The sequence below is a fragment of the Pristiophorus japonicus genome, chromosome Y (assembly GCF_044704955.1).
Source record: "Pristiophorus japonicus isolate sPriJap1 chromosome Y, sPriJap1.hap1, whole genome shotgun sequence".
NCBI lineage: Eukaryota > Metazoa > Chordata > Chondrichthyes > Pristiophoridae > Pristiophorus > Pristiophorus japonicus.
In genome coordinates, this window is record NC_092011.1 from 5937752 (window position 1) to 5960147 (window position 22396).

The window sequence follows — 22396 nt, forward strand, 5'->3', positions numbered from 1 at the left end:
GCCAATCACAGACAGACACAAATTACAGCGCGCAGACTCCAAACACAGACCCCAGACCACAATCACAGGGCCCAGACCGCAATCACAGACCCCAGATCCCAATCACTGGGGGCACACACCAATCATTGGGTGCCGACCACAATCACTGGGCCAAGACCACAATCTCAGGGTCCAGAATACCCAATCACAGACGCCAGACACCAAACACTGGGCCCAGACCCAGATCACAGGGCCCAGACATCAATCACAGGGCCCAGACCACGATCAAAGGGCTCAGACCACAATCACAGGGCCCAGACACCAATCACAGACAGCAGACCACAATTACAGGGCCCAGACACCAATCACAGATCCCAGAACCCAATCACAGAACTCAGACCCCAACCACAGGACCCAGACCCCAACCACAGGGCCCAGACACCTATCACAGATCCCACACCCCAATCACAGAACTCAGACCCCAATCACAGGACCTAGATCCCAATCACAGGGCCCAGACACCAATCACAGATCCCAGAACCCAATCACAGAACTCAGACCACAATCACAGGACCCTCACCCCAACCACTGAGCCCAGACCCCAAACATTGGGCCCAGTCCCCAATCATTGGCCCCTGACCCTAATCAAAGACCACAATCACAGGGCCCAGACCCCAATCACAGGGCCCAGACCCCACACTCTGGGGCCCAGACACCAATTACTGGGCCCAGAACACAATCACAGACCCCTCACTCCAATCACAGGGCGCACATTCTAATCACAGACACCAGTCCTCAATTATAGACCCCAAATCACAATCACAGGGCCCAGACCGCAATCACAGGGCCAAGACTCCAATCGCAGGGCCCAGACCCCAATCACAGGGCCCAGACCCCAATCACAGGGCCCAGACCCCAATCACAGGGCCCAGACCCAATCACAGGGCCCAGACCCCGATCAGAGGGCCCTGACCCTGAACAGAGACTGCAGGCATTAATCCCAGGGCCCAGAATCCAATCGCATGTCCCAGAGACCAATCACAGAAAAACAGACACCAATCACAGGGCCCAGACCCCAATCACAGAGCCCAGACCCCGATCACAGGGCCCGGACCACAATCACAGGGCCCAGACCCCGATCATAGGGCCCAGACCTCGATCACAGGGCCCAGACACTAATCGCAGGGCCCAGACCCCAATCACTGGGCCCAGACACCGATCACTGGCCCAGTCCCTGATCACAAGCCCCAGTCCCCGATCACTGAGCCAAAATCCCAAACACTGGGCCCAGACTCCAATCATAGGGCCCAGATCACAATCACAGGGCCCAGACTACGATCACAGGGCCCAGATCCCAAACACTGGGCCCAGACCACGATCACAGACAGACCCCAATCACAGGGCCCAGACCCCAATCACAGACCCCAGGCCCCAATCACTGGGCGTTGACCCCAATCACTGGGCCAAGACCACCTTCACAGACCCCAGATCTCAATCACAGACCCCAGACCTCAATCACAGGGCCCAGACCACATCACAGACATCAGATCCCAATCACAGGGACCAGACTACAATCATAGACCCCAGACCCCGATCACAGGGCCCAGATCCCGATCACAGGGCCCAGACCTCAATCGCAAAGCCCAGACGCCATCACAGACAGTCACCAATAACAGGGCCCAGACTCCAACCACAGACCCCAGACCACAATCACAGGGCCCAGATCGCAATCACAGACCCCAGACCCCAATCACTGGGCGCACACGCCAATCATTGGGTGCCGAGCATAATTACTGGGCCAAGACCACAATCTCAGGGTCCAGAATCCCCAATCACAGACGCAAGACACCAAACACTGGGCCCAGACCCCGATCACAGGGCCCAGACATCAATCACAGGGCCCTGAACACAATCACATGGCCCAGACCCCGATCACATGGCCTAGAACCCGATCACAGGGCCCAGACCTGATCACAGGGCCCAGATCCCAATCACTGGCCCATGATCTCGATCACAGGACTCAGACCCCAATCAGAGGGCGCAGACCCCAATCACAGGTGCCAGACACCAATCACAGAGCCCAGACCCCAATCCCAGGACCCAGACAGCAAAAACTGGGCCCAGACCCCAAACATTGGGCCCAGACCCCAATCACTGGCTCCTGACCTCAATCACAGGCCCCAGAGACCGATCACAGCCCGCAGACACTAATAACAGGGCCCAGAATCCAATCACAGCGCCCAGACAGCAATCACAGGGCCCAGACGACGATCAAAGGGCTCAGACCACAATCACAGGGCCCAGACACCAATCACAGACCGCAGACCACAATTACAGGGCCCAGACACCAATCACAGATCCCAGAACCCAATCACAGAACTCAGACCCCAATCACAGGACCCAGACCCCAACCACAGGGCCCAGACACCAATCACAGATCCCAGACCCCAATCACAGAACTCAGACAGCAATCACAGGACCCAGACCCCAATCACAGGGCCCAGACACCAATCACAGATCCCAGACACCAATCACAGAACTCAGACCCTAATCACAGGACCCACACTCCAACCACTGAGCCCAGACCCCAAACATTGGGCCCAGTCCCCAATCATTGGCCCCTGACCCTAATCACAGACCCCAATCACAGGGCCCAGACCTCAATCACAGGGCCCAGACCCCAAACTCTGCGGCCCAGACACCAAGTACTGGGCCCAGAACACAATCACAGACCCCACACTCCAATCACAGGGCGCACACCCTAATCACAGACACCAATCCACAATTACAGACCCCAAATCCCAATCACAGGGCCCAGACCGCAATCACAGGGCCCAGACCCCAATCGCAGGGCCCAGACCCCAATCACAGGGCCCAGACTCCAATCACAGGGCCCAGACCCCAATCACAGGGCCCAGACCCCAATCACAGAGCCCAGACCCCGATCACAGGGACCAGACTACAATCATAGACCCCAGACCCCGATCACAGGGCCCAGATCCCGATCACAGGGCCCAGACCTCAATCGCAAAGCCCAGACGCCAATCACAGACAGACACCAATAACAGGTCCCAGACTCCAACCACAGACCAAAGACCACAATCACAGGGCCCAGACCGCAATCACAGACCCCAGACCCCAATCACTGGGCGCACACGCCAAACATTGGGTGCCGAGCATAATTACTGGGCCAAGACCACAATCTCAGGGTCCAGAATCCCCAATCACAGACGCAAGACACCAAACACTGGGCCCAGACCCCGATCACAGGGCCCAGACATCAATCACAGGGCCCAGAAAACAATCACATGGCCCAGACCCCGATCACATGGCCTAGAACCCGATCACAGGGCCCAGACCTGATCACAGGGCCCAGATACCAATCACTGGCCCATGATCTCGATCACAGGACTCAGACCCCAATCAGAGGGCGCAGACCCCAATCACAGGAGCCAGACACCAATCACAGAGCCCAGACCCCAATCCCAGGACCCAGACAGAAAAAACTGGGCCCAGACCCCAAACATTGGGCCCAGACCCCAATCACTGGCTCCTGACCTCAATCACAGGCCCCAGAGACCGATCACAGCCCGCAGACACTAATAACAGGGCCCAGAATCCAATCACAGCGCCCAGACAGCAATCACAGGGCCCAGACGACGATCAAAGGGCTCAGACCACAATCACAGGGCCCAGACACCAATCACAGACGGCAGACCACAATTACAGGGCCCAGACACCAATCACAGATCCCAGAACCCAATCACAGAACTCAGACCCCAATCACAGGACCCAGACCCCAACCAAAGGGCCCAGACACCAATCACAGATCCCAGACCCCAATCACAGAACTCAGACTGCAATCACAGGACCCAGACCCCAATCACAGGGCCCAGACACCAATCACAGATACCAGACACCAATCACAGAACTCAGACCCTAATCACAGGACCCACACTCCAACCACTGAGCCCAGACCCCAAACATTGGGCCCAGTCCCCAATCATTGGCCCCTGACCCTAATCACAGACCCCAATCACAGGGCCCAGACCCCAATCACAGGGCCCAGACCCCAAACTCTGGGGCCCAGACACCAAGTACTGGGCCCAGAACACAATCACAGACCCCACACACCAATCACAGGGCGCACACCCTAATCACAGACACCAATCCACAATTACAGACCCCAAATCCCAATCACAGGGCCCAGACCGGAATCACAGGGCCCAGACCCCAATCGCAGGGCCCAGACCCCAATCACAGGGCCCAGACTCCAATCACAGGGCCCAGACCCCAATCACAGGGCCCAGACCCCAATCACAGAGCCCAGACCCCGATTAGAGGGCCCAGACCCTGAACAGAGACGGCAGGCATTAATCCCAGGGCCCAGAATCCAATCGCATGTCCCAGAGACCAATCACAGGACCCAGACCCCAATCACAGAGCCCAGACCCCGATCACAGGGCCCAGACCCCAATCACAGGGCCCAGACCCCGATCACAGGGCCCAGACCCCGATCACAGGGCCCAGACCCCTATCAAAGTGCCCAGACCCCAATCACTGGGCCCAGACCCCGATCACTGGCCCAGTCCCCGTTCACAAGCCCCAGGCCCCGATCACTGAGCGAAGATCCCAAACACTGGGCCCAGACACCAATCATAGGGCCCAGACGCCAATCACTGGGCGTTGACCTCAATCACTGGGCCAAGACAACATTCACTGGGCCCAGACACTAGTCACAGGACCTAGACCCCAATCACAGGTCTCAGACCCCAATCACAGACCCCAGACCCAAATCACAGACCCCAGACTTCGATCACAGACCCCAGATCCCAATCGTAGTGCCCAGACACCAATCACAGACCCCAAAACCCGATCACAGGTCCCAGATCACGATCACAGGGCCCAGACCCCAATCACTGGGCCCACAACCCCAGCACAGGGCCCAGACCCCAATCGCAGGGCCCAGACGCCAATCTGAGAGAGACACCAATAACAGGGCTCAGACTCCAATCACAGATCCCAGACCACAATCACAGAGCCCAGACCACAATCACAGTCCCCACACCCCAATCACTGGTCGCAGACCACAATCATTGGGCCAAGACCACAATCACTGGGCCAAGACCACAATCACAGGGTCCAGAATCCCCAATCACAGACCCCAGACACAAAACACTGGGCCCAGACCCCGATCACAGGGCCCAGACTTCAATCACTGGGCCCAGAACACAATCACATGGCCCAGACCTCGATCACATGGACCAGACCACGATCACAGGGCCCAGACCCCGATCAAAGGGCCCAGACCCCAATCACTGGCCCCTGATATCGATCACTGGAGCCAAACCCCAAACACAGACCGCAATCAAAGTGCCCAGACCCTAATCACAGACCCCAGACATCAATCACAGGACCCAGGCCACAATCACAGAATCCAGACCCCAATCACAGGACACAGACCCCAATCACAGGGCCCAGACCCCAATCACAGGGCCCAGACACTAATCACAGGACCCAGACACCAATCACAGGGCCCAGACCCCAATCACAGAACCCAGACACCAATCACAGGGCCCAGACCCCAATCACAGGACCCAGAGCCCAAACACTGGGCCCAGACCACGATCACAGACCGCAGACACTAATCACAGGGCCCAGAATCCAAACACAGGGCCCAAACAGCAATCACAGGGCCCAGACCCCGATCAAAGGGCCCAGACCACAATCACCAGGGCCCAGACCCCAATCACAGATCGCACACCCCAATCACAGGGCCCAGACACCAATCACAGATCCTAGAACCCAATCACAGAACTCAGACCCCAATCACAGGACCCAGACCCCAATCACAGGGCTCAGACACCAATCACTGAGCCCAGACCCAAACACTGGGCCCAGACCCCAATCATTAACCCCTGACCCCAATCACAGGGCCCAGACCACAATCACAGGGCCCAGACCCCAAACTCTGGGGTCCAGACACCAAACACTGGGCCCAAAACACTATCATAGACCCCAGACTCCAATAACAGGGTGCAGACCTTAATCACAGACCCCAGTCCTCAATTACAGACCCCAAATCCCAATCACAGGGCCCATACCCCAATCACAGGTCCCAGAACCCAATCACAGACAGACCCCAATCACAGACCCCAGACCCTAATCACAGGGCCCAGAACCCAATCACAGGGCCCAGACCCCAATCACAGGGCCCAGACCCCAATCACAGACAGACGCCAATCACAGACCCCAGACTCCAATCACAGAACTCAGACCCCAATCACAGGATCCAGACCCCAATCACAGGGCCCAGACACCAATCACAGATCCCAGACACCAATCACAGAAATCTGATCCCGATCACAGGGCCCAGACCCCAATCACAGGGCCCAGACCCCGATCGCAGGGCACAGACCACGATCACAGGGCCCAGACACCAATCACAGGTAACAGACCCCAATCACTGGGCCCAGACCCCGATCACTGGGTTAGTCCCCGATCACAAGCCTCCGGCCCCAATCACTGAGCCAAGATCCCAAACACTGGGCCCAGACAACAATCACAGGGCCCAGATCACAATCACAGGGCCCAAACTACGATCACAGGGCCCAGATCCCAAACACTGGGCCCAGACCCCGATCACAGACAGACCCCAATCACAGGGCCCAGACCCCAATCACAGACCCCAGGCCCCAATCACTGGGCATTGACCCCAATCACTGGGCCAAGACCACATTCACTGGGCCCAGACCCTAGTCACAAGGCCTAGACACCAATCACAGGGCCCAGACCCCAATCACAGACCCCAGACTCAAATCACAGACCCCAGACACCGATCACACACCCCAGACACGAATCTCAGTGCCCAGACCCCAATCACCGACCCCAGACCCCGATCACAGGGCCCAGATCCCGATCACAGGGCCCAGACCCCAACCACTTGGCCCAGAACCCCAGCACAGGGCCCAGACCCCAATCGCAGTGCCCAGATGCCAATCACAGAGAGACAACATTAACAGGGCCCAGACTCTAATCACAGATCCCAGACAACAATCACAGAGCCCAGACCACAATTTCAGTCCCCAGACCACAATTACTGGTCGCAGACTCCAATCATTGGCTGCAAACCACAATCACTGGGCCAAGACCACAATCACAGGGTCCAGACTCCCCAATCACAGACTCCAGACACCAAACACTGGGCCCAGACCCCGATCACAGGGCCCAGACATCAATCACAGGGCCCAGAACACAATCGCATGGCCCAGACCCCGATCACATGGCCCAGACCCCGATCACAGGGCCCAGACCCAGATCACAGGGCCCAGACCAATCACTGGCACCTGATCTCGATCACTGGTGCCAAACCCCAATCACTGACCGCAATCAAAGCGCCCAGACCTTAATCACAGACCCCAGAGACCAATCACTGGACCCAGAACCCAATCATAGCACCCAGACCCCAATCACAGGACCCAGACCCCAATCACAGGACCCAGACTCCAATCATAGGGCCCAGACCCCAATCACAGGAACCAGACACCAATCACAGGGCCCAGACCCCAATCACAGGACCCAGAACCCCAACACTGGGCCCAGACCCCAATCACAATAACCAGACCCCAAACATTGGGCCCAGAACCCAATCACTGGCTCCTGACCTCAATCACAGGGCCTAGACACTGATCACAGACCGCAGACACTAATCACAGGGCCCAGAATCCAATCACAGGGCCCAAACAGCAATCACATGGCCCAGACCCCGATCAAAGGGCCCAGAACCCAATCATCAGGGCCCAGACCCCAATCACAGACCGCAGACACCAATCACAGGGCCCAGACACCAATCACAGATCCCAGACCCCAATCACAGAACTCAGACCCCAATCACAGGACCCAGACCCCAATCACAGGGCCCAGACACCAATCACTGAACCCAGACCGCAAACACTGGGCAGTGACCCCAATCATTGGCTCCTGCCCCCAATCACAGACCCCAATCACAGGGCCCAGACCACAATCACAGGGCCCAGACCCCAAACTCTGGGGCCCAGACACCAAACACTGGTCCCAGAACACAATCACAGATCCCAGATTCCAATCACAGGGTGCAGACACTAATCAAAGACCCCAGCCCTCAATTACAGACCCCAAATCCCAATCACAGGGTTGAGACCCCAATCACAGGGCCCAGACCCCAATCACAGACAGGCCGCAATCACAGACCCCAGACCCCAAGCATAGACAGAACCCAATCACAGACTCCACACCCCAAACACAGACAGACCCAAATCACAGGGACCAGACCCAATCACAGACAGACCACAATCACAGGGCCCAGACCCCAATCACAGACCCCAGACCCCAATCACAGGGCCCAGACACCAATCACTGGCTCCTGACCTCAATCACAGGGCCCAGACCCCAATTATACGGCCCAGACCCCAATCACAGACACACCCCAATCACAGACTCCAGACCCCAATCACAGAACTCAGACCCCAATCACAGGACCCAGACCCCAATCACAGGGCCCAGACACCAATCACAGATCCCAGACCCCAATCACAGAACTCAGACCCCAATCAGCGGACCCAGACCCCAATCACAGGGCCAGACACCAATCACAGATCCCAGACCCCAATCACAGAACTCAGACCCCAATCACAGGACTCACACCCCAACCACTGAGCCCTTTCCCCAAACACTGGGCCCAGTCCCCAATCACAGGGACCTGACACCAATCACTGGGCCCAGACCACAATCACAGGGCCCAGACACAATCAAAGGGCCCAGACACCAATCACTGGGCCCAGACCCCAATCACAGTGCCCAGACCCAAATCACAGGGCCCAGACACCAATCTTTGTCCCAGACCACGATCACTGGCCCAGTCCCCGATCACAAGACCCAGGCCCCGAGCACAGACCCCAGACCCCAAACACTGGGCCCAGGCCACAATTACTGGGCGTAGACTCCAATCACTCGGCCCAGACCACATTCACTGCACCCAGAACATAGTCACAGGGTCTAGACACCAATCACAGGGCCCAGACACCAATCACAGACCCCAGACCTCAATCACAGACCCCAGACACCGATCACAGTGCCCAGACCACAATCACAGACACCAGACCCCAATCACAGGGCCCAGACCGCAATCACAGACCCCAGACCACGATCACAGCGCCCAGATCCCGATCACAGGGCCCAGACCTCAATCGCAGGGCCCGGACGCCAATCACAGAGAGACACCAATAACAGGGCCCAGACTGCAATCACAGACCCCAGAGCACAATCACAGGGCCCAGACCACAATCACAGACCCCAGACCCCAATCACTGGGTGCAGACACCAATCATTGAGTGCAGACCACAATCACTGGGCCAAGACCACAATCTCACTGTCCAGAATCCCCAATCACAGACGCCAGACACCAAACACTGGGCCCAGACCTCGATCACAGCGCTCAGACATCAATCACAGGGCCCAGAACACAATCACATGGCCCAGACCACGATCACATGTCCCAGACCCCGATCACAGGGCCCAGACCTGATCACAGGGCCCAGACCCCAATCACTTGCCCCTGATCTCGATCACTGGTGCCAAACCCCAATCACAGACCGCAATCACAGGACCCAGACCCCAATCACAGGACCTAGACCCCAATCACAGGACCCAGACCCCAATCACAGGACCCAGACCCCAATCACAGGGCCCAGACCCCAATCACAGGGCCCAGACCCCAATCACTGACCCCAGACCTCAATCACAGATCCCAGACCCCGATCACAGGGCCCAGACCACAATCACAGATACCAGACCCCAATCACAGGGCCCAGACTACAATCACAGACCCCAGACCCCGATCACAGGGCCCAGATCCCGATCACAGAGCCCAGACCTCAATCGCAGGGCCCAGACGCCAAGCACAGACAGACACCAATAACAGGGCCCAGACTCCAAACACAGACCCCAGACCACAATCACAGGGCCCAGACCGCAATCACAGACCTCAGACTCCAATCACTGGGTGCAGACGCCAATCATTGGGTGCCGACCACAATCACTGGGCCAAGACCACAATCTCAGGGTCCTTAATCCCCAATCACAGACGCCAGACACCAAACACTGGGCCCAGACCCAGATCACAGGGCCCAGACATCAATCACAGGGCCCAGAACACAATCACATGGCCCAGACCCCCATCACTTGGCCCAGACCCCGATCACAGGGCCCAGACCTGATCACAGGGCCCAGACCCCAATCACTGGCCCCTGATCTCGATCACAGGACTCAGACCCCAATCACAGGGCGCAGACCCCAATCACAGGAGCCAGACCCCAATCACAGGGCACAGACCCCAATCACAGCACCCAGACACCAAACACTGGGCCCAGACTCCAAACATTGGGCCCAGACCCCAATCACTGGGCCCAGACCGCGATCACTGGCCCAGTCCCCGATCACAAGCCCCAGGCCCCGATCACTGAGCCAAGATCCCAAACATTGGGCCCAGACACCAATCATAGGGCCCAGATCACAATCACAGGGCCCAGACTACGATCACAGGGCCCAGATCCCAAACACTGGGCCCAGACCCCGATCACAGACAGACCCCAATCACAGGGCCCTGTCCCCAATCACAGACCCCAGGCCCCAATCACTGGGCGTTGACCCCAATCACTGGGCTAAGACCACATTCACCGGGCCCAGACCCTAGTCACAGGGCCTAGACCCCAATCACAGATCCCAGACCCCAATCACAGACCCCAGACCCCAATCACAGACCCCAGACCCCGATCACAGACCCCAGATCCCAATCTTAGTGCCCAGACCCCAATCAAAGACCCCAGACCCCGATCACAGGGCCCAGATCACGATCACAGGGCCAAGACCCCAATCACTGGGCCCAGAACCCCAGCACAGGGCCCAGACCCCAATCGCAGGGCTCAGACGCCAATCACAGACAGTCACCAATAACAGGGCCCAGACTCCAATCACAGGGCCCAGACCCCAATCACTGACCCCAGACCTCAATCACAGACCCCAGTCCCCTATCACAGGGCCCAGACCACAATCACAGACACCAGACCCCAATCACAGGGCCCAGACTACAATCACAGACCCCAGACCCCGATCACAGGGCCCAGATCCCGATCACAGGGCCCAGACCTCAATCGCAGGGCCCAGACGCCAATCACAGACAGACACCAATAACAGGGCCCAGACCGCAATCACAGAATCCATACCCCAATCACAGGACACAGACCCCAATCACAGGACCCAGACCCAAATCACAGGGACCAGACACCAATCACAGGACCCAGACACCAATCACAGGGCCCAGACCCCAATCACAGAACCCAGACACCAATCACAGGGCCCAGACCCCAATCACAGGACCCAGACCCCAAACACTGGGCCCAGACCCCGATCACAGACCGTAGACACTAATCACAGGGCCCAAAATCCAATCACAGGGCCCAAACAGCAATCACAGGGCCCAGACCCCGATCAAAGGGCCCAGACCACAATCCCCAGGCCCAGACCCCAATCACAGACCGCACACCCCAATCACAGGGCCAAGACACCAATCACAGATCCTAGACCCCAATCACAGAACTCAGACACCAATCACAGGACCCAGACCCCAATCACAGGGCTCAGACACCAATCACTGAGCCCAGACCCCAAACACTGGGCCCAGACCCCAATCATTAGCCCCTGACCCAAATCACAGGGCCCAGACCACAATCACAGGGCCCAGACCCCAAACTCTGGGGTCCAGACACCAAACACTGGGCCCAAAAGACAATCACTGACCCCAGACTCCAATCACAGGGTGCAGACCTTAATCACAGACCCCAGTCCTAAATTACAGACCCCAAATTCCAATCACATGGCCCATACCCCAATCACAGGGCCCAGACCCCAATCACAGGCAGACCCCAATCACAGACCCCAGACCCCAATCACAGGGCCCAGAACCCAATTACAGGGCCCAGACCCCAATCACAGGGCCCAGACCCCAATCACAGACAGACGCCAATCACAGACCCCAGCCTCCAATCACAGAACTCAGACCCCAATCACAGGACCCAGACCCCAATCACAGGGCCCAGACACCAATCACAGATCCCAGACACCAATCACAGAACTCAGATCCCGATCACAGTGCCCAGAATCCAATCACAGGGTCCAAACATCAATCACATGGCCCAGACCCCGATCAAAGGGCCCAGACCACAATCATCAGTGCCCAGACCCCAATCACAGACCGCAGACACCAATCACAGGGCCCAGACACCAATCACAGATCCCAGACCCCAATCACAGAACTCAGACCCCAATCACAGTACCCAGACACCAATCACAGGGCCCAGACACCAATCACTGAGCCCAGACCGCAAACACTGGGCCCTGACCCCAATCATTGGCCCCTGCCCCCAATCACAGACCCCAATCACAGGGCCCAGACCACAATCACAGGGCCCAGAACCCAAACTCTGGGGCCCAGACACCAAACACTGGTCCCAGAACACAATCGCAGACCCCAGATTCCAATCACAGGGCGCAGACACTAATCAAAGACCCCAGCCCTCAATTACAGACCCCAAATCCCAATCACAGGGTTGAGACCACAATCACAGGGCCCAGACCCCAATCACAGACAGGCCCCAATCACAGACCCCAGACCCCAAGCACAGAGAGAACCCAATCACAGACCCCACACCCCAATCACAGACAGACCCAAATCACAGGGACCAGACCTCAATCACAGACAGACCACAACCACAGGGCCCAGACCCCAATCACAGACCCCAGAACCCAATCACAGGGCCCAGACACCAATCACTGGCTCCTGACCTCAATCACAGAGCCCAGACCCCAATAACAGGGCCCAGACCCCAATCACAGACTCCAGACCCCAATCACAGAACTCAGACCCCAATCACAGGACCCAGACCCCAATCACAGGGCCCAGACACCAATCACAGATCCCAGACCCCAATCACAGAACTCAGACCCAAATCAGAGGACCCAGACCCCAATCACGGGGCCAGACACCAATCACAGATCCCAGACACCAATCACAGAACTCAGTCCCCAATCACAGGGACCAGACACCGATCACTGCTCCCAAACCACAATCACAGGACCCAGACCACAATCAAAGGGCCCAGACACCAATCACTGGGCCCAGACCCCAATCACAAGGCGCAGACCAAATCACAGGGCCCAGACACCAATCATTGTCCCAGACGCCGATCACTGGCCCAGTCCCCGATCACAAGACCCAGGCCCCCATCACAGACCCCAGACCCCAAACACTGGGCCCAGACACCAATCACAGGGCCGAGATCACAATCACAGGGCCCAGACTACGATCACAGGGCCAAGATCCCAAACACTGTGCCCAGACCCCAATCACAGACAGACCCCAATCACAGACCCCAGGCCCCAATCACTGGGCGTAGACTCCAATCACTCGGCCAAGACCACATTCACTGCACCCTGAACATAGTCACAGGGTCTAGACACCAATCACAGGGCCCAGACCCCAATCACAGACCCCAGACCTCAATCACAGACCCCAGACACCGATCACAGGGCCCAGACCACAATCACAGACACCAGACCCCAATCACAGGGCCCAGACCCCAATCACAGACCCCAGACCACGATCACAGGGCCCAGATCCCGATCACAGGGCCCAGACCTCAATCGCAGGGCCCGGATGCCAATCACAGACAGACACCAATAACAGGGCCCAGACTGCAATCACAGACCCCAGAGCACAATCACAGGGCTAGACCACAATCACAGACCCCAGACCCCAATCACTGGGTGCAGACACCAATCATTGGGTGCAGACCACAATCACTGGGCCAAGACCACAATCTCACGGTCCAGAATCCCCAATCACAGATGCGAGACACCAAACTCTGGGCCCAGACCCCGATCACAGGGCCCAGACATCAATCACAGGGCCCAGAACACAATCACATGGCCAGACCACGATCACATGTCCCAGACCCCGATCACAGGGCCCCGACCTGATCACAGGGCCCAGACCCCAATCACTTGCCCCTGATCTCGATCACTGGTGCCAAACACCAATCACAGACCGCAATCACAGGACCCAGACTCCAATCACAGGACCTAGACCCCAATCACAGGACCCAGACCGCAATCACAGGACCCAGACCTCAATCACAGGGCCCAGACCCCAATCAGCGGGCCCAGACACCAATCACTGACCCCAGACCTCAATCACAGATCCCAGACCCCGATCACAGGGCCCAGACCACAATCACAGACACCAGACCCCAATCACAGGGCCCAGACTACAATCACAGACCCCAGACCCCGATCACAGGGCCCAGATCCCGATCACAGGGCCCAGACCTCAATCGCAGGGCCCAGACGCCAATCACAGAAAGACACCAATAACAGGGCCCAGACTCCAAACACAGACCCCAGACAACAATCACAGGGCCCAGACCGCAATCACAGACCTCAGACCCCAATCACTGGGCGCAGACGCCAATCATTGGGTGCCGACCACAATCACTGGGCCAAGACCACAATGTCAGGGTCCTTAATCCCCAATCACAGACGCCAGACACCAAACACTGGGCCCAGACCCAGATCACAGGGCCCAGACATCAATCACAGGGCCCAGAACACAATCACATGGCCCAGACCCCGATCACATGGCCCAGACCCCGATCACACGGCCCAGACCTCATCACAGGGCCCAGACCCCAATCTCAGGCCGCTGATCTCGATCACAGGACTCAGACCTCAATCAGAGGGCGCAGACACCAGTCACAGGAGCCAGACCCCAATCACAGGGCCCAGACCCCAATCACAGGACCCAGACACCGAACACTGGGCGCAGACTCCAAACATTGGGCCCAGACCCCAATCACTGGCTCCTGACCTCAATCACAGGGCCCAGACACCGATCACAGACCGCAGACACTAATAACAGGGCCCAGAATCCAATCACAGGGCCCAGACAGCAATCACAGGGCCCAGACCACGATCAAACGGCTCAGACCACAATCACAGGGCCCAGACACCAATCACAGACCGCAGACCACAATTACAGGGCCCAGACACCAATCACAGATCCCAGAACCCAATCACAGAAGTCAGATCCCAATCACAGGACCCAGACCCCAACCACAGTTCCCAGACACCAATCACAGATCCCAGACCCCAATCACAGAACTCAGACTCCAATCACAGGACCCAGACCCCAATCACAGGGCCCAGACACCAATCACAGATCCCAGACCCCAATCACAGAACTCAGACCCCAATCACAGGACCCAAACCCCAACCACTGAGCCCAGACCCCAAACATTGGGCCCAGTCCCCAATCATTGGCCCCTGACCTTAATCACAGACCTCAATCACATGGCCCAGACCGCAATCACAGGGCCCAGACCTCAGATTCTGGGGCCCAGACACCAATTACTGGGCCCAGAACACAATCACAGATCCCCACACTCCAATCACAGGGCGCGCACCCTAATCACAGACACCAGTCCACAATTACAGACCCCAAATCCCAATCACAGGGCCCAGAACGCAATCACAGGGCCAAAACATCATTCGCAGGGCCAGACCCCAATCACAGGGCCCAGACCCCAATCACAGGGCCCAGACCCCAATCACAGGGCCCAGACCCCAATCACAGGGCCCAGACCCCGATCAGAGGGCCCAGACCCTGAACAGAGACTGCAGGCATTAATCCCAGGGCCCAGAATCCAATCGCATGTCCCAGAGACCAATCACAGGGCACAGACACAAATCACAGGGCACAGACCCCAATCACAGAGCCCAGACCCCGATTACAGGGCCCAGACACCAATCGCAGGGCCCAGACCCCGATCACAGGGACCAGACTCCGATCACAGGGCCCAGACCCCAATCACAGGGCCCAGACACCAATCACTGGGCCCAGACACCGATCACTGGCCCAGTCCCCGATCACAAGCCTCAGGCACCGATCACTGAGCCAAGATCCCAAACACTGGGACCAGACACCAATCATAGGGCTCAGATCACAATCACAGGGCCCAGACTACGATCACAGGGCCCAGATCCCAAACACTGGGCCCAGACCCCGATCACAGACAGACCCCAATCACAGGGCCCAGTCCCCAATCACAGACCCCAGGCCCCAATCACTGGGCGTTGACCACAATCACTGGGCTAAGACCACATTCACTGCGCCCAGACCCTAGTCTAAGGGCCTGGACTCCAAACACAGGTCCCAGACCCCAATCACAGACCCCAGACCCCAATCACAGACCCCAGACCACGATCACAGACCCCAGATCACAATCGTAGTGCCCAGACCCCAATCACAGACCCCAGACCCCGATCACAGGGCCCAGATCATGATCACAGGGCCCAGACCCCAAACACTGGGCCCAGAACCCCAGCACAGGGCCCAGACCCCAATCGCAGGGCCCACACGCCAATCACAGACATACACCAATAACAGGGCCCAGACTCCAATCACAGGGCCCAGACCCCAATCACTGACCCCAGAGCTCAATCACAGACCCCAGACCCCGATCACAGGGCCCAGACCACAATCACAGACACCAGACCCCAATCACAGGGCCCAGACTACAATCACAGAACCCAGACCCCGATCACAGGGCCCAGATCCCGATCACAGGGTCCAGACCTCAATCGCAGGGCCCAGACGCCAATCACAGACAGACACCAATAACAGGGCCCAGACTCCAAACACAGACCCCAGACCACAATCACAGGGCCCAGACCGCAATCACAGATCTCAGACTCCAATCACTGGGCGCAGACGCCACTCATTGGGTGCCGACCACAATCACTGGGCCAAGACCACAATCTCAGGGTCCTTAATCCCCAATCACAGACGCCAGACACCAAACACTGGGCCCAGACCCAGATCACAGGGCCCAGACATCAATCACAGGGCCCAGAACACAATCACATGGCCCAGATCCCGATCACTTGGCCCAGACCCCGATCACAGGGCCCAGACCTGATCACAGGGCCCAGACCCCAATCACTGGCACCTGATCTCGATCACAGGACTCAGACCCCAATCACAGGGCGCAGATTCAATCACAGGAGCCAGACCCCAATCACAGGGCCCAGACCCCAATCACAGGGCCCAGACCCCAATCACAGGCAGACCCCAATCACAGACCCCAGACCCCAATCACAGGGCCCAGAACCCAATCACAGGGCCCAGACCCCAATCACAGGGCCCAGACCCCAATCACAGACAGACGCCAATCACAGACCCCAGACTCCAATCACAGAACTCAGACCCCAATCACAGGACCCAGACCCCAATCACAGGGCCCAGACACCAATCACAGATCCCAGACACCAATCACAGAACTCAGATCCCGATCACAGTGCCCAGAATCCAATCACAGGGTCCAAACATCAATCACATGGCCCAGACACCGATCAAAGGGCCCAGACCACGTTCATCACTGCCCAGACCCCAATCACAGACCGCAGACACCAATCACAGGGCCCAGACACCAATCACAGATCCCAGACCCCAATCACAGAACTCAGACCCCAATCACAGGACCCAGACCCCAATCACAGGGCCCAGACACCAATCACTGAGCCCAGACAGCAAACACTGGGCCCTGACCCCAATCATTGGCCCCTGCCCCCAATCACAGACCCCAATCACAGGGCCCAGACCACAATCACAGGGCCCAGAACCCAAACTCTGGGGCCCAGACACCAAACACTGGTCCCAGAACACAATCGCAGACCCCAGATTCCAATCACAGGGCGCAGACACTAATCAAAGACCCCAGCCCTCAATTACCGACCCCAAATCCCAATCACAGGGTTGAGACCACAATCACAGGGCCCAGACCCCAATCACAGACAGGCCCCAATCACAGACCCCAGACCCCAAGCACAGAGAGAACCCAATCACAGACCCCACACCCCAATCACAGACAGACCCAAATCACAGGGACCAGACCTCAATCACAGACAGACCACAACCACAGGGCCCAGACCCCAATCACAGACCCCAGAACCCAATCACAGGGCCCAGGCACCAATCACTGGCTCCTGACCTCAATCACAGGGCCCAGACCCCAATCACAGGGCCCAGACCCCAATCACAGACACACCCCAATCACAGACTCCAGACCCCAATCACAGAACTCAGACCCCAATCACAGGACCCAGACCCCAATCACAGGGCCCAGACACCAATCACAGATCCCAGACCCCAATCACAGAACTCAGACCCAAATCAGAGGACCCAGACCCCAATCACGGGGCCAGACACCAATCACAGATCCCAGACACCAATCACAGAACTCAGTCCCCAATCACAGGGAACAGACACCAATCACTGGGCCCAAACCACAATCACAGGACCCAGACCACAATCAAAGGGCCCAGACACCAATCACTGGGCCCAGACCCCAATCACAAGGCGCAGACCCAAATCACAGGGCCCAGACACCAATCATTGTCCCAGACGCCGATCACTGGCCCAGTCCCCGATCACAAGACCCAGGCCCCGATCACAGACCCCAGACCCCAAACACTGGGCCCAGACACCAATCACAGGGCCGAGATCACAATCACAGGGCCCAGACTACGATCACAGGGCCAAGATCCCAAACACTGTGCCCAGACCCCGATCACAGACAGACCCCAATCACAGGACCCAGACCCCAATCACAGACCCCAGGCCCCAATCACTGGGCGTAGACTCCAATCACTCGGCCAAGACCACATTCACTGCACCCAGAACATAGTCACAGGGTCTAGACACCAATCACAGGGCCCAGACCCCAATCACAGACCCCTGACCTCTATCACAGACCCCAGACACCGATCACAGGGCCCAGACCACAATCACAGACACCAGACCCCAATCACAGGGCCCAGACCCCAATCACAGACCCCAGACCACGATCACAGGGCCCAGAGCCCGATCACAGGGCCCAGACCTCAATCGCAGGGCCCGGATGCCAATCACAGACAGACACCAATAACAGGGCCCAGACTGCAATCACAGACCCCAGAGCACAATCACAGGGCTAGACCACAATCACAGACCCCAGACCCCAATCACTGGGTGCAGACACCAATCATTGGGTGCAGACCACAATCACTGGGCCAAGACCACAATCTCACGGTCCAGAATCCCCAATCACAGACGCCAGACACCAAACTCTGGGCCCAGACCCCGATCACAGGGCCCAGACATCAATCACAGGGCCCAGAACACAATCACATGGCCAGACCACGATCACATGTCCCAGACCCCGATCACAGGGCCCCGACCTGATGATAGGGCCCAGACCCCAATCACTTGCCCCTGATCTCGATCACTGGTGCCAAACCCCAATCACAGACCGCAATCACAGGACCCAGACTCCAATCAGAGGACCTAGACCCCAATCACAGGACCCAGACTCCAATCACAGGACCCAGACCTCAATCACAGGGCCCAGACCCCAATCAGAGGGCCCAGACACCAATCACTGACCCCAGACCTCAATCACAGATCCCAGACCCCGATCACAGGGCCGAGACCACAATCACAGACACCAGACCCCAATCACAGGGCCCAGACTACAATCACAGACCCCAGACCCCGATCACAGGGCCCAGATCCCGATCACAGGGCCCAGACCTCAATCGCAGGGCCCAGACGCCAATCACAGACAGACACCAATAACAGGGCCAGACCGCAATCACAGACCTCAGACCCCAATCACTGGGCGCAGATGCCAATCATTGGGTGCCGACTACAATCACTGGGCCAAGACCACAATCTCAGGGTCCTTAATCCCCAATCACAGACGCCAGACACCAAACACTGGGCCCAGACCCAGATCACAGGGCCCAGACATCAATCACAGGGCCCAGAACACAATCACATGGCCCAGACCCCGATCACATGGCCCAGACCCCGATCACACGGCCCAGACCTCATCACAGGGCCCAGACCCCAATCTCTGGCCGCTGATCTCGATCACAGGACTCAGACCTCAATCAAAGGGCGCAGACACCAGTCACAGGAGCCAGACCCCAATCACAGGGCCCAGACCCCAATCACAGGACCCAGACACCGAACACTGGGCCCAGACTCCAAACATTGGGCCCAGACCCTAATCACTGGCTCCTGACCTCAATCACAGGGCCCAGAAAACCGATCACAGACCGCAGACACTAATAACAGGGCCCAGAATCCAATCACAGGGCCCAGACAGCAATCACAGGGCCCAGACCACGATCAAACGGCTCAGACCACAATCACAGGGCCCAGACACCAATCACAGACCGCAGACCACAATTACAGGGCCCAGACACCAATCACAGATCCCAGAACCCAATCACAGAAGTCAGATCCCAATCACAGTACCCAGACCCCAACCACAGGTCCCAGACCACGATCACAGGGCCCAGATCCCGATCACAGGGCCCAGACCTCAATCGCAGGGCCCGGATGCCAATCACAGACAGACACCAATAACATGGCCCAGACTGCAATCACAGACCCCAGAGCTCAATCACAGGGCTAGACCACAATCACAGACCCCAGACCCCAATCACTGGGTGCAGACACCAATCATTGGGTGCAGACCACAATCACTGGGCCAAGACCACAATCTCACGGTCCAGAATCCCCAATCACAGACGCCAGACACCAAACTCTGGGCCCAGACCCCGATCACAGGGCCCAGACATCAATCACAGGGCCCAGAACACAATCACATGGCCAGACCACGATCACAAGTCCCAGACCCCGATCACAAGGCCCCGACCTGATCACAGGGCCCAGACCCCAATCACTTGCCCCTGATCTCGATCACTGGTGCCAAACCCCAATCACAGACCGCAATCACATGACCCAGACTCCAATCACAGGACCTAGACCCCAATCACAAGACCCAGACCCCAACCACAGGTCCCAGACACCAATCACAGATCCCAGATCCCAATCACAGAACTCAGACTCCAATCACAGGACCCAGACCCCAATCACAGGGCCCAGACACCAATCACAGATCCCAGACCCCAATCACAGAACTCAGACCCCAATCACAGGACCCAAACCCCAACCACTGAGCCCAGACCCCAAACATTGGGCCCAGTCCCCAATCATTGGCCCCTGACCTTAATCACAGAACTCAATCACATGGCCCAGACCGCAATCACTGGGCCCAGACCTCAATATCTGGGGCCCAGACACCAATTACTGGGCCCAGAACACAATCACAGATCCCCATACTCCAATCACAGGGCGCGCACCCTAATCACAGACACCAGTCCACAATTACAGACCCCAAATCCCAATCACTGGGCCCAGACCGCAAACACAGGGCCAAAACATCATTCGCAGGGCCAGACCCCAATCACAGGGCCCAGACCCCAATTACAGGGCCCAGACCCCAATCACAGGGCCCAGACCCCAATCACAGGGCCCAGACCCCGATCAGAGGGCCCAGACCCTGAAAAGAGACTGCAGGCATTAATCCCAGGGCCCAGAATCCAATCGCATGTCCCAGAGACCAATCACAGGGCACAGACACAAATCACAGGGCACAGACCCCAATCACAGAGCCCAGACCCCGATCACAGGGCCCAGACACCAATCACAGGGCCCAGACCCCGATCACAGGGACCAGACTCCGATCACAGGGCCCAGACCCCAATCACAGGGCCCAGACACCAATCACTGGGCCCAGACCCCGATCACTGGCCCAGTCCCCGATCACAAGCCTCAGGCACCGATCACTGAGCCAAGATCCCAAACACTGGGACCAGACACCAATCATAGGGCCCAGATCACAATCACAGGGCCCAGACTACGATCACAGGGCCCAGATCCCAAACACTGGGCCCAGTCCCCGATCACAGACAGACCCCAATCACAGGGCCCAGTCCCCAATCACAGACCCCAGGCCCCAATCACTGGGCGTTGACCACAATCACTGGGCTAAGACCACATTCACTGCGCCCAGACCCTAGTCTAAGGGCCTGGACCCCAATCACAGGTCCCAGACCCCAATCACAGACCCCAGACCCCAATCACAGACCCCAGACCACGATCACAGACCCCAGATCACAATCGTAGTGCCCAGACCCCAATCACAGACCCCAGACCCCGATCACAGGGCCCAGATCATGATCACAGGGCCCAGACCCCAATCACTGGGCCCAGAACCCCAGCACAGGGCCCAGACCCCAATCGCAGGGCCCAGACGCCAATCACAGACAGACACCAATAACAGGGCCCAGACTCCAATCACAGGGCCCAGACCCCAATCACTGACCCCAGAGCTCAATCACAGACCCCAGACCCCGATCACAGGGCCCAGACCACAAT